Genomic DNA, 12,033 nt, shown 5'->3' on the forward strand with positions numbered 1-12,033 from the left:
CTGTCCCCCTCCACTGCCCCTCTCACGCTCTCCTCCTCCTCTGTCACGCTGTCCCAGCTCATCTGCCACGCTGTCCCCCTCCTCTGCCCTCTGTCACGCTGTCCCCCTCCTCTGCCCTCTGTCACGCTGTTCCAGCTCTTCTGCTATGCTGTTCCAGCTCCTCTGCCACGCTGTCCCAGCTCCTCTGCCCTCTGTCCCCCTCCTCTGCCCTCTGTCACGCTGTCCCAGATCCTCTGCCCTCTGTCCCCCTCCTCTGCCCTCTCACGCTTTTCCCCTCCTCTGCCCTCTGTCAAGCTGTCCCAGCTCCTCTGCCCTCTGTTTCCCTCCTCTGCCCTCTGTCACGCTGTCCCAGCTCCTCTGTGCCCCTCCTGTCACCCTGTCCCTCTCCTCTGTCCCTCTCCTGTAACGCTGTCCCTCTCCTCTGTCCCACTCCTGTCACACTGTCCCTCTCCTGTCACGCTGTCCCCCTCCTCTGTCCCCCTCCTGTCACGCTGTCCCGCACCTGTCACGCTGTCCCCCTCCTGTCACGCTGTCCCTCTCCTGTCACGCTGTCCCTCTCCTCTGTCCCCCTCCTTTCACGCTGTCCTTCTCCTCTGTCCCTCTCCTGTCACTCTCCTCTGTCCCCCTCCTGTCACACTGTCCTTCTCCTCTGTCCCCCTCCTGTCACGCTGTCCCTCTCCTCTGTCCCCCTCTCCCTCTCCTCTGTCCCCCTCCTGTCACGCTGTCCCCCTCCTGTCACGCTGTCCCCCTCCTGTCACGCTGCCCCTCTCCTCTGTCCCCCTCCTGTCACGCTGTCCTTCTCCTCTGTCCCTCCCCTGTCACTCTCCTCTGTCCCCCTCCTGACACGCTGTCCTCCTCCTGGCACGCTGTCCCCCTCCTGGCACGCTGTCCCCCTCCTGTCACGCTGTCCCGGCTCCTCTGTGCCCCTCCTGTCACCCTGTCCCTCTCCTCTGTCCCTCTCCTGTAACGCTGTCCCTCTCCTCTGTCCCCCTCCTGTCACGCTGTCCCGCTCCTGTCACGCTGTCCCCCTCCTGTCACGCTGTCCCTCTCCTGTCACGCTGTCCCTCTCCTCTGTCCCCCTCCTTTCACGCTGTCCTTCTCCTCTGTCCCTCTCCTGTCACTCTCCTCTGTCCCACTCCTGTCACACTGTCCTTCTCCTCTGTCCCCCTCCTGTCACGCTGTCCCTCTCCTCTGTCCCCCTCTCCCTCTCCTCTGTCCCCCTCCTGTCACGCTGTCCCCCTCCTGTCACGCTGTCCCCCTCCTGTCACGCTGCCCCTCTCCTCTGTCCCCCTCCTGTCACGCTGTCCTTCTCCTCTGTCCCTCTCCTGTCACTCTCCTCTGTCCCCCTCCTGGCTCGCTGTCCCCCTCCTGGCACGCTGTCCCCCTCCTGGCACGCTGTCCCTCTCCTGTCATGCTGTCCCTCTCCTCTGTCCCCCTCCTGTCACGCTGTCCTTCTCCTCTGTCCCTCTCCTGTCACTCTCCTCTGTCCCTCTCCTGTAACGCTGTCCTTCTCCTCTGTCCCTCTCCTGTCACTCTCCTCTGTCCTCTTTCACTTTGCCCCTCTGCTGCACGCCAGGCATAAAAAAACCAAACAGAAACACCAATCCGCGCGGCGCTGGGACTCAGCATCCTCCTCTCTCACGCAGCTGTCACGCAGCAGCTGTCACTGATATGACAGCTGCGTGAGAGAGGAGGATGCTGGGTCCCAGTGCCGCGCGGATTGGTAAGTGTTTCTGTTTGTTTTTTTTATGGCTGGCGCGCGGCACCCCTGAGACACCGCCGCGGCACCCCTGGGAGCCGCGGCACACAGTTTGGGAACCGCCGCATTAGAGGATAATGTTTGCTCTGAATCAGAAATGACACCAATCCCTGTGGAGAGTCCATCCAACAGTGGGATGTCTAATCGTGAGCATTCTGTTAGTGTACTCATAAAGAGGGGCCCTTTCAGCATTTCTGCTGATGTGTGCCTGAACAGCCCAAGTGTAGCCGGTGATACACAAATTCAGGATGCCACTTTGGAAATAGAAGAGGATGAGGGGGAGATTTGTGTAGGTGACGAGGGCGCTAATGAGGATGTTGATGAGGATGAGGTTGTTTGTGTAAGTCCTGCACCAGTGGCAGCAGTTCTGGCACGTGACAAGAAAAAGGCCATTGTCATGCCAGGCCATAAAACCAAAAAATCCACTTCTTATTTGTGGAATTATTTCTACCCCAATCCAGACAACAACTGTATAGCCATTTGTAGTGTATGTCAAGCCACAGTCAGTCGAGGGAGGGACCTTAACCATCTTGGAACCTTGTCTATGTTACGCCATTTGATGAGAGTTCATGGCAAAGTGTTGGGAAAAGTTGAAAGTTCTTCCAAAAAAATCACAAGCACTGCATCGTCAGCTAGGACAAAATACACCCACCACACCATCCTCATCAATATCCTCAGTGGCGCTCGGAGTTAGCCTTGCATCTCACTTATTAAGGCTGGATGACTCCTGCACTATTATTGATTCCTGCTGCTGCTGTTGCTGCTGCTGGGGGTGAATCGTCAGCCCAGAGGAAAGCCAAGAAAAAGAGCAGTCCTACATTTCAACAATTAACTGTGAAACAATCATTTGCAAGGGGAAGCAAATATGACAGCAGTCACCCAGTCGCCAAGTGAATTACAGACGTCATGGCTGCCACGTTAGTGTTAAATGATCTGCGTCCAATATCCACAATAAACGCAGCTGGTTTTTCACAGTTAATTGAGGTTTTGTGTCCGCGTTACAGAATTCCATCGCGACACCATTTTTCCCTTAAAGCTATTCCACAACTATAACAAAATGTGTGTACAAATGTAGAGATTGCACTGAAAAATGCCATTCTGCCCACTGTCCACTTAACCACAGATATGTGGACAAGTGGAAGTGGTCAAACCAAAGACTATATGACTGTGACAGCCCACTGGGTTGGTCATTCACCTTCACCAGCAGGAACAGCAGCAGCATGTACACCACTACTTAACATTTGTCACAGGCAGGCCACTCTTTGTATCACCGGCTTCACTAACAGGCATACAGCTGACAATTTGTTACTCAAACTAAGAGATGTGATTGTTACATGGCTTATACCACTTGGACTCTCCATAGGATATGTCATTTCGGATAATGCCAACAATATAGAGCGAGCATTACAACTGGGTGGTTTCCAGCACATTCCCTGTTTTGCTCACACCATCAACTTGGTGGTGCAGAGCTTCCTACAAAATAATCGTGCGGTGCAGGAGATGCTTTCGGTGGCCCGTAAAATTTCAGGCCATTACAGGCATTCTGCCACAGCATGTAGGAGATTGCAGCAGCTCCAAGAGCAGTTTAACTTGCCCTGCCACCAACTTAAGCAAGAGGTGGTAATTAGGTGGAATTCCACCCTGAACATGCTGCAGAGGATGGAGGAACAGCGCAAAGCCATCCAAGCATATTGCACAAGCCATGACATTGGGAAAGGAGGGGGCATGTATTTCACTCTTGCACAGTGGGGAATCCTTTCAGTGCTGTGCAAGGTGCTGAAACCATTTCAAGTTGTGATGTGTGAAGTGAGTGCAGATTGTGCTAGTTTGAGCCAAGTCATTCCTTTAATTAGACTATTGGAAAAGCAGCTTGAGAAACTGAAGGAGGAGATGAAAGAAAGCAATTCCGCAAAGTATGTTGGCCTTGTCGATCAAGTACTTAATTCGCTTCATAATGATCCTCGAGTTATTAAGATCTTGAACTCGGATCAGTACGTTTTGGCCACTGTGCTTGATTCAAGGTTTAAGACCTACATTAAGTCTTTGCTTCAAAATGAACGAGATGTGAACTTTTGCAAGGAGCTATTGCTCAGCAAGTTGTCCGCTGAACTGGGCCTTGGCTTGCCGACGTGTCCTCTTTCAGTATCTCAAGCAGCTGCAGCTCGTAAAAAATTTAATTTTTAAAAAATAAGCAGGGAAGACGCAGAGGGCAGACCAGAACAGTTTAACATCTGGGCTGGTTTGAAGGATTTTTCTAAAAAATGTGTGACCTTACCCATAACTCCATCCAATATGAGTATTAACATGCAAAGGATTGTGGAGGATTATTTTCAAGAGGTAATTGATATGGAAATGTCAGACAGTCCCTTTCCTTACTGGGTAGAAAAGCAGGCAATTTGGAAACCCATGTACAAACTTGCTTTGCAATACTTAAGTAGGGATGTGCAACGGCGACTTTTGAGGTCTCGTGTTTTGTGTTTTGGATCCGGATTTTCTCGATGTTTTGGGTTCGGATTTGTTTCGCAAAACACCTGCCGAAAGGTTTTGGTTCGGATTTAAGGTTTTGGATTCGGATTTTTTTTGAAAAAAGCATAAAAAGTTAAAAAATCAAGTTTTTGGGCTTATTTTCACTCCTACGCTATTATTAACCTCAATAACATCCAATAACAATAATTTCCACTAATTTAAAGGCTATTCTGAACACCTAACACCTCACAATAATTTTTTTTTTTTAGTACAAAACCTTGCAACGAGGTATCTTTGTGGACTGCGTAGAGGAGTGTTCCTCACAATACAATTAAAAACCCATCAACTGGTCTGAATTACACCCAAAAATAGTATCTGGACTGCGTAGAGGACTGGCCACTGGCCACCACAATATAATATATAGAAAACCTTCAACAGGTCAGAATTACACCCAAAAATAGTATCTGGACTGCGTAGAGTAGTGGGCACTGGGCACCACAATAAAATATATAGAAAACTTTCAACAGGTCTGAATCACACCCAAAAATAGTATCTGGACTGCGTAGAGTAGTGGGCACTGGGCACCACAATATAATATATAGAAAACCTTCAACAGGTCTGCATTACACCCAAAAATAGTATCTGGACTGCGTAGAGGACTGGCCACTGGCCACCACAATATAATATATAGAAAACCTTCAACAGGTCTGAATTACACCCAAAAATAGTATCTGGACTGCGTAGAGGACTGGCCACTAGCCACCACAATATAATATATAGAAAACATTCAACAGGTCTGCATTATACCCAAAAATAGTATCTGTACTGCGTAGAGGACTGGCCACTGGCCACCACAATATAATATATAGAAAACCTTCAACAGGTCTGCATTACACCCAAAAATAGTATCTGGACTGCATAGAGGACTGGCCACTGGCCACCACAATATAATATATAGAAAACCTTCAACAGGTCAGAATTACACCCAAAAATAGTATCTGGACTGCGTAGAGTAGTGGGCACTGGGCACCACAATAAAAAATATATAGAAAACCTTCAACAGGTCAGAATTACACCCAAAAATAGTATCTGGACTGCGTAGAGTAGTGGGCACTGGGCACCACAATAAAAAATATATATAAAACCTTCAACAGGTCAGAATTACACCCAAAAATAGTATCTGGACTGCGTAGAGTAGTGGGCACTGGGCACCACAATAAAATATATAAAAAACCTTCAACAGGTCTGCATTACACTGCACATATGGCTGCTCCTCTATCCTCTCCATCATATACATGTTGGAGTTTCAGCGTGTGAAAACCTCTTGTTTTTGATAATGTCAGTGCATTTTGAATATTTTTCAATTTGCCCCACACCACTGAATGTACTTTATCTATGATACGCATCTATCTATCTTGACTGCGTAGTGTGGTGGCCCCGGTACACAATTTGGTACCGAGGCCACAATATAATTAAAAAACCCTCCACGGGTCAGAATTCCACCAAAAAAGGGTATGGACTGCGTAGTGTGGTGTGCCCGGAACACAATTTTTTACAGCGCCAACAATATAATTAAAAAATTGGGCATCAACTGTCACCGTTGTTTAATATCTGATACACCTAAATATGGACTGCACAGTGGAGTGGCCCCGGTAGTAAATTTAGTGCCGGGGCCACAATACCTCCTCCAACTTCCAAGTGTAGTGTTTATAAACACAGACAGCGTCGAAGTGTTATTAGTTGACTTTCTTAACCCTAAAATTATCCCTGTTGCAAATATTCGTGCAATGGACAGTTACTTTTTTATTGAAAGACTCAAGCTTTCAAGTGTAGTGTTTATAAAATATAAACAACAATACAGTAGTTTTAGAGCACGTCAATACCTCTTGTTTTAAATTATGACAGGGCATTTTACTTTTGGTTTAATTTCTTGAATTTGTTTAAATTTGGTTTTACTTTTTGAACATGGCAAACGACTGTTGATTGGTCATATAATGCAAAAAAAAAAGTTCCAAGATGGAATTGTCCTTGGGCCCTCCCACCCACCCTTATGTTGTTGAAATAGGACATGCACACTTTAACAAACCAATCATTTCAGCGACAGGGCCTACCAAACAACTTTGGCTGAAATGATTGGTTTGTTTGGGCCCCCACACCAAAAAAGCTATTCATCTCTCCCTGTACAGACTAAACAGGCTCTACTGAGGCAAGATGTCGTCCTCATCCTCAACCTCTGATTCCTCTCCCCCTACAGTGTGTACTTCCTCCTCATCACACATTATCAATTCGTCCCCGCTGGACTCCACAACCACAGGTCCCTCTGTACTCTCTGGAGGGCAGTGCTGTACTTCATTGAGGAATTGATTATTCATTTTTATAAACATCATTTTTTCAACGTTATGAGGAAGCAACCTCCTTCGCCGCTCACTGACCAGGTTCCCCGCTGCACTAAAAACTCTTTCCGAGTACACACTGGAGGGGGGCCAACTCAGGTAAAATAGAGCCAGTTTGTACAGGGGCTTCCAAACTGCCTTTTTTTCCTGCCAGTAACAATATGGACTGTCTGACATGTCTACTTGGATGGTGTCAGCAAAGTAATCATCCACAATTTTTTCTATTGTGACAGCATCCAATGCAGCGAGAGTAGACATGTCTGCAATGGTTGGCAGGTCCTTCAGTCCGGACCAGATGTTATCAGCATCCCCGCCAGTGCCTCTTTTGGGAAAACTGAGCTTTTTCCTCGCAGCCATAGATGTGGAAGAAAATGAGGGTGGAGCTGTTGGCATGTCACGGTCCTCTTCAGAGGACAATCTCCTGACCAGCAGGTCTTTGCACCGCTGTAGACTTGTGTCCGCCATAAACAGAGACACAACATACGCTTTAAACTGAGGATCGAGCACGGTGGCCAGAATGTATTCCTCTGACTTTAAAAGAGTGGCCACCCTCGGATCCTGGCAAAGCATACGAAGGGCTACATCCACAAGAGCTACATGCTTGGTGTAATCGCAATGGCTTACCAGCTCCTCCCTCACTTTCTCCAGCTGCTTCTGCAACAGCCTGATCAGGGGAATGACCTGACTCAAGCTGGCAGTGTCGGAACTGACTTCTCGTGTGGCAAGTTCAAATGGCTGCAGAACCTTGCACAACACGGAAATCAGTCTCCACTGCGCTTGACTGAGGTGCATCCCCACTCCTTTGCCTATGTCGTAGGTGGCTGTGTAGGCCTGAATGGCCTTTTGCTGCTCCTCCATCCTCTGCAGCATATAGAGGGTGGAGTTCCAGCGCGTCACAACCTCTTGTTTGAGGTGATGGCATGGCAGGTTCATGCTTTTTTGATGTGCCTCTAGTCTGCGGTAGGCACTGGCTGAATGCCGAAAGTGTCCAGCAATTTTGCGCGCCACCGCAAGCATCTCCTGCACACCCCTGTCACTCTTGAGGTAATGCTGCACCACCAAATTAATGGTGTGGGCAAAACATGGGACGTGCTGGAAATTGCCCATATTTAATGCCCGCACAATGTTACTGGCATTGTCTGACACCACAAATCCCCATGAGAGTCTAAGTGGGGTAAGCCACTGGGAGATAATTTCCCTCAGTTTCTCTAATATGTTGTCAGCGTTGTGCCTCTTATTAAAGCCTGTAATACACAATGTTGATTGCCTTTGCACGAGCAGCCATTTTGTAGATGCTGCTACTGATGCAGCTGTTGCTGTTGCTGCGGAAGGGGATGCATCTACCCAGTGGGCTGTCACAGTCATATAGTCCTTCGTTTGCCCAGAACCACTTGTCCACATGTCCGTGGTTAAGTGGACAGTGGGTACAACTGCATTTTTTAGAGCACTGAGGACACTTGATCGTACTTCTCTGTACATTATTGGTATCGCCTGCCTAGTGAAGTGGAATCTCGACGGGATTTGGTACCGGGGACACAATACCTCCATCAACCCTCTAAATCCCACTCCACTGATGGCGGACACCGGGCGCACGTCTAACACCAACATTGCAGTTACAGCTGCAGTTATACGCTTTGCAATACTACTATCGTATTTTGTGGTCATGGCAAACGACTGTTGGAGGTTCAATTGTTTTGTGAAAGACTTAGCGGTCTTACGACTTCCCCTCTGGGAAGATGACCGACTAACAGCAGCAACAGCAGCAGTGGCAGTAGTAGGCGTACCGCTGCAGGATTCCTCGGATGAATCCCGTATTGAGGAGGACTCAGTCTGGCTGCTGACTTGGGCTGCAGGACTGAATCTGATGGAGATTGTGGAGGAAGTTGACGAGGAGGGTGTTGCTGGTGTGTATCCAACTGGACCACGGGATTTAGGTGTCCCTGTACCGATGACGGTCCTAGCCCCAGTTCCTGAACTAACCACTGAACTATGAAGGTTATTCAGGTGACGTATAAGGGAGGATGTTCCTAGGTGGGCAAGATCCTTACCCCTGCTTATTTGAGCTTTACATAAGCTACATATGGCCATACATTGGTTGTCTGGATTTGGATAAAAATAACTCCAGACCGAAGAGGTGCATTTTTTGGTCTTCTGACCAGGCATGACGATGGGCTTTTTCATCCCATGGACATCAGCTGTTTCCCCCCCTGGTGCCTCATTTACAATAACCACATCACCATCCTCATCATCAAGTTCCTCCACAGCGCCACCTACATCATCAATAGGCTCCTCCCGATCCACCTCTTCCCGTACAGTGATGGGAAGGTCAGGCTTGACAACCACCAACACCCTTGGACTCGCCTTGAGGATTTGTGATAATTTCTCTTTAGAAGGCAGAGTTGTTTGCTGTTTTGTAGCTGACAGCATAACTCTCTTCAATTTTTTGTAGGGGGGGGGAGGAGGAGGAGGGATAGGATCCGTGGGTGAAGCTGAACCACTAGTCATGAACACGGGCCAGGCCCTAAGCCGTTCCTTGCCACTCCGTGTCGTAAATGGCATATTGGCAATTTTACGTTTCTCATCAGATGATTTTAAGTTTCTCTTTTTGCTACTTTTTCTTAACTTGGGCTTTTTGGATTTTACATGCCCGGTACTACGAGATTGGGCATCGGGCTTGGAAGACGACGTTGATGGCATTTCATCGTCTATGTCATGACTAGAGGCAGCAGCTTCAGCATTAGGAGGAAGTGGGTCTTGATCTTTCCCTACGTTATCCTCCAAATTTTTGGTCTCCATTATATGTAGCACAAGATACTGCAGAATGTGTGAACTTGGTAATATTGCAGTACCAATGGACTTATACTGCTGGATTGGTTTTGCAAATTTGGTTATAATTCCTTTTTTTTTTTAATTTTTTATTTTAATTTTTTTTATAACTTTTTTTTTATTTTTTAAAAACTTGGGAATAATGGGGAAATAACTATGCCCTTAGAAGCACAGAGCACAGGACACAGCCCCACTGGACTGAACAGGACACAGCACAGGACCCAGCAGCACTACGGAACTCAGCAGGACAGAGCACAGGACACAGCACCACTGGACTGATACTGCAGAATGTGTGAACTTTGTAATATTGCAGTACCACTGGACTTTTACTGCTGAATGTGTGAACTTGGTAATATTGCAGTACCAATGGGCTTATACTGCAGGATTGGTTGTGCAAATTTTGTGGTAATTAAAAAAAAATTAAATTAGTTTTTGGTATTTTTTTAAAGAACTTTTTTTTATTTTTTTAAACACAGGGGAATATTGGGGAAATAACTATGCCCTTAGAAGCACAGAGCACAGGACACAGCACCACTGGACTGAACAGGACACAGCACAGGACCCAGCAGCACCACTGACCCCAGAAGGACAGAGCACAGGACACAGCACCACTGGACTGAGCACAGCACAGCACAGCACAGCACTGAACTGAACAGCACCTGTTATGGCCTATAAATTGATTTGAGCAGCTTCCACTTTTGTATTTGTCTGAGAGGCATGTTGGTGTCAGTAGCTGAGGGGGAGTGCTGACATTGGATTGCTATTTGGAGGCTTCTGGGGTACCTCTTTGGTAAGTTAGCTCTCAATTTAAAAACACATATGTATGGCCCAAATATAGGGACTCTCATTGTTTAGAGTAGGACCATCCTATTAGCAAAAGCGCCTTGGCGTGGCAGGATGGCTTAAACATACATTTGCAAATGTGTGCAACAAAGACTTTTGCATTTTTATCTACAGTAGAAATGGCAGATCTGTTGCTGGCTATAGCAGTGTGCTGGGGAAAAAATGTTGTGTGTATGTTCCTTGCAGGATAACCCCACCCTTTCAGCACCTGTTATGGCCTATAAATTGATTTGAGCAGCTTCCACTTTTGTATTTGTCTGAGAGGCATGTTGGTGTCAGTAGCTGAGGGGGAGTGCTGACATTGGATTGCTATTTGGAGGCTTCTGGGGTACCTCTTTGGTAAGTTAGCTCTCAATTTAAAAACACATATGTATGGCCCAAATATAGGGACTCTCATTGTTTAGAGTAGGACCATCCTATTAGCAAAAGCGCCTTGGCGTGGCAGGATGGCTTAAACATACATTTGCAAATGTGTGCAACAAAGACTTTTGCATTTTTATCTACAGTAGAAATGGCAGATCTGTTGCTGGCTATAGCAGTGTGCTGGGAAAAAATGTTGTGTGTATGTTTCTTGCAGGATAACCCCACCCTTTCAGCACCTGTTATGGCCTATAAATTGATTTGAGCAGCTTCCACTTTTGTATTTGTCTGAGAGGCATGTTGGTGTCAGTAGCTGAGGGGGAGTGCTGACATTGGATTGCTATTTGGAGGCTTCTGGGGTACCTCTTTGGTAAGTTAGCTCTCAATTTAAAAACACATATGTATGGCCCAAATATAGGGACTCTCATTGTTTAGAGTAGGACCATCCTATTAGCAAAAGCGCCTTGGCGTGGCAGGATGGCTTAAACATACATTTGCAAATGTGTGCAACAAAGACTTTTGCATTTTTATCTACAGTAGAAATGGCAGATCTGTTGCTGGCTATAGCAGTGTGCTGGGGAAAAAATGTTGTGTGTATGTTCCTTGCAGGATAACCCCACCCTTTCAGCACCTGTTATGGCCTATAAATTGATTTGAGCAGCTTCCACTTTTGTATTTGTCTGAGAGGCATGTTGGTGTCAGTAGCTGAGGGGGAGTGCTGACATTGGATTGCTATTTGGAGGCTTCTGGGGTACCTCTTTGGTAAGTTAGCTCTCAATTTAAAAACACATATGTATGGCCCAAATATAGGGACTCTCATTGTTTAGAGTAGGACCATCCTATTAGCAAAAGCGCCTTGGCGTGGCAGGATGGCTTAAACATACATTTGCAAATGTGTGCAACAAAGACTTTTGCATTTTTATCTACAGTAGAAATGGCAGATCTGTTGCTGGCTATAGCAGTGTGCTGGGGAAAAAATATTGTGTGTATGTTCCTTGCAGGATAACCCCACCCTTTCAGCACCTGTTATGGCCTATAAATTGATTTGAGCAGCTTCCACTTTTGTATTTGTCTGAGAGGCATGTTGGTGTCAGTAGCTGAGGGGGAGTGCTGACATTGGATTGCTATTTGGAGGCTTCTGGGGTACCTCTTTGGTAAGTTAGCTCTCAATTTAAAAACACATATGTATGGCCCAAATATAGGGACTCTCATTGTTTAGAGTAGGACCATCCTATTAGCAAAAGCGCCTTGGCGTGGCAGGATGGCTTAAACATACATTTGCAAATGTGTGCAACAAAGACTTTTGCATTTTTATCTACAGTAGAAATGGCAGATCTGTTGCTGGCTATAGCAGTGTGCTGGGGAAAAAATGTTGTGTGTATGTTC

Source organism: Mixophyes fleayi, chromosome 11 (genome assembly GCF_038048845.1).
Source record: "Mixophyes fleayi isolate aMixFle1 chromosome 11, aMixFle1.hap1, whole genome shotgun sequence".
Taxonomy (NCBI): domain Eukaryota; kingdom Metazoa; phylum Chordata; class Amphibia; order Anura; family Limnodynastidae; genus Mixophyes; species Mixophyes fleayi.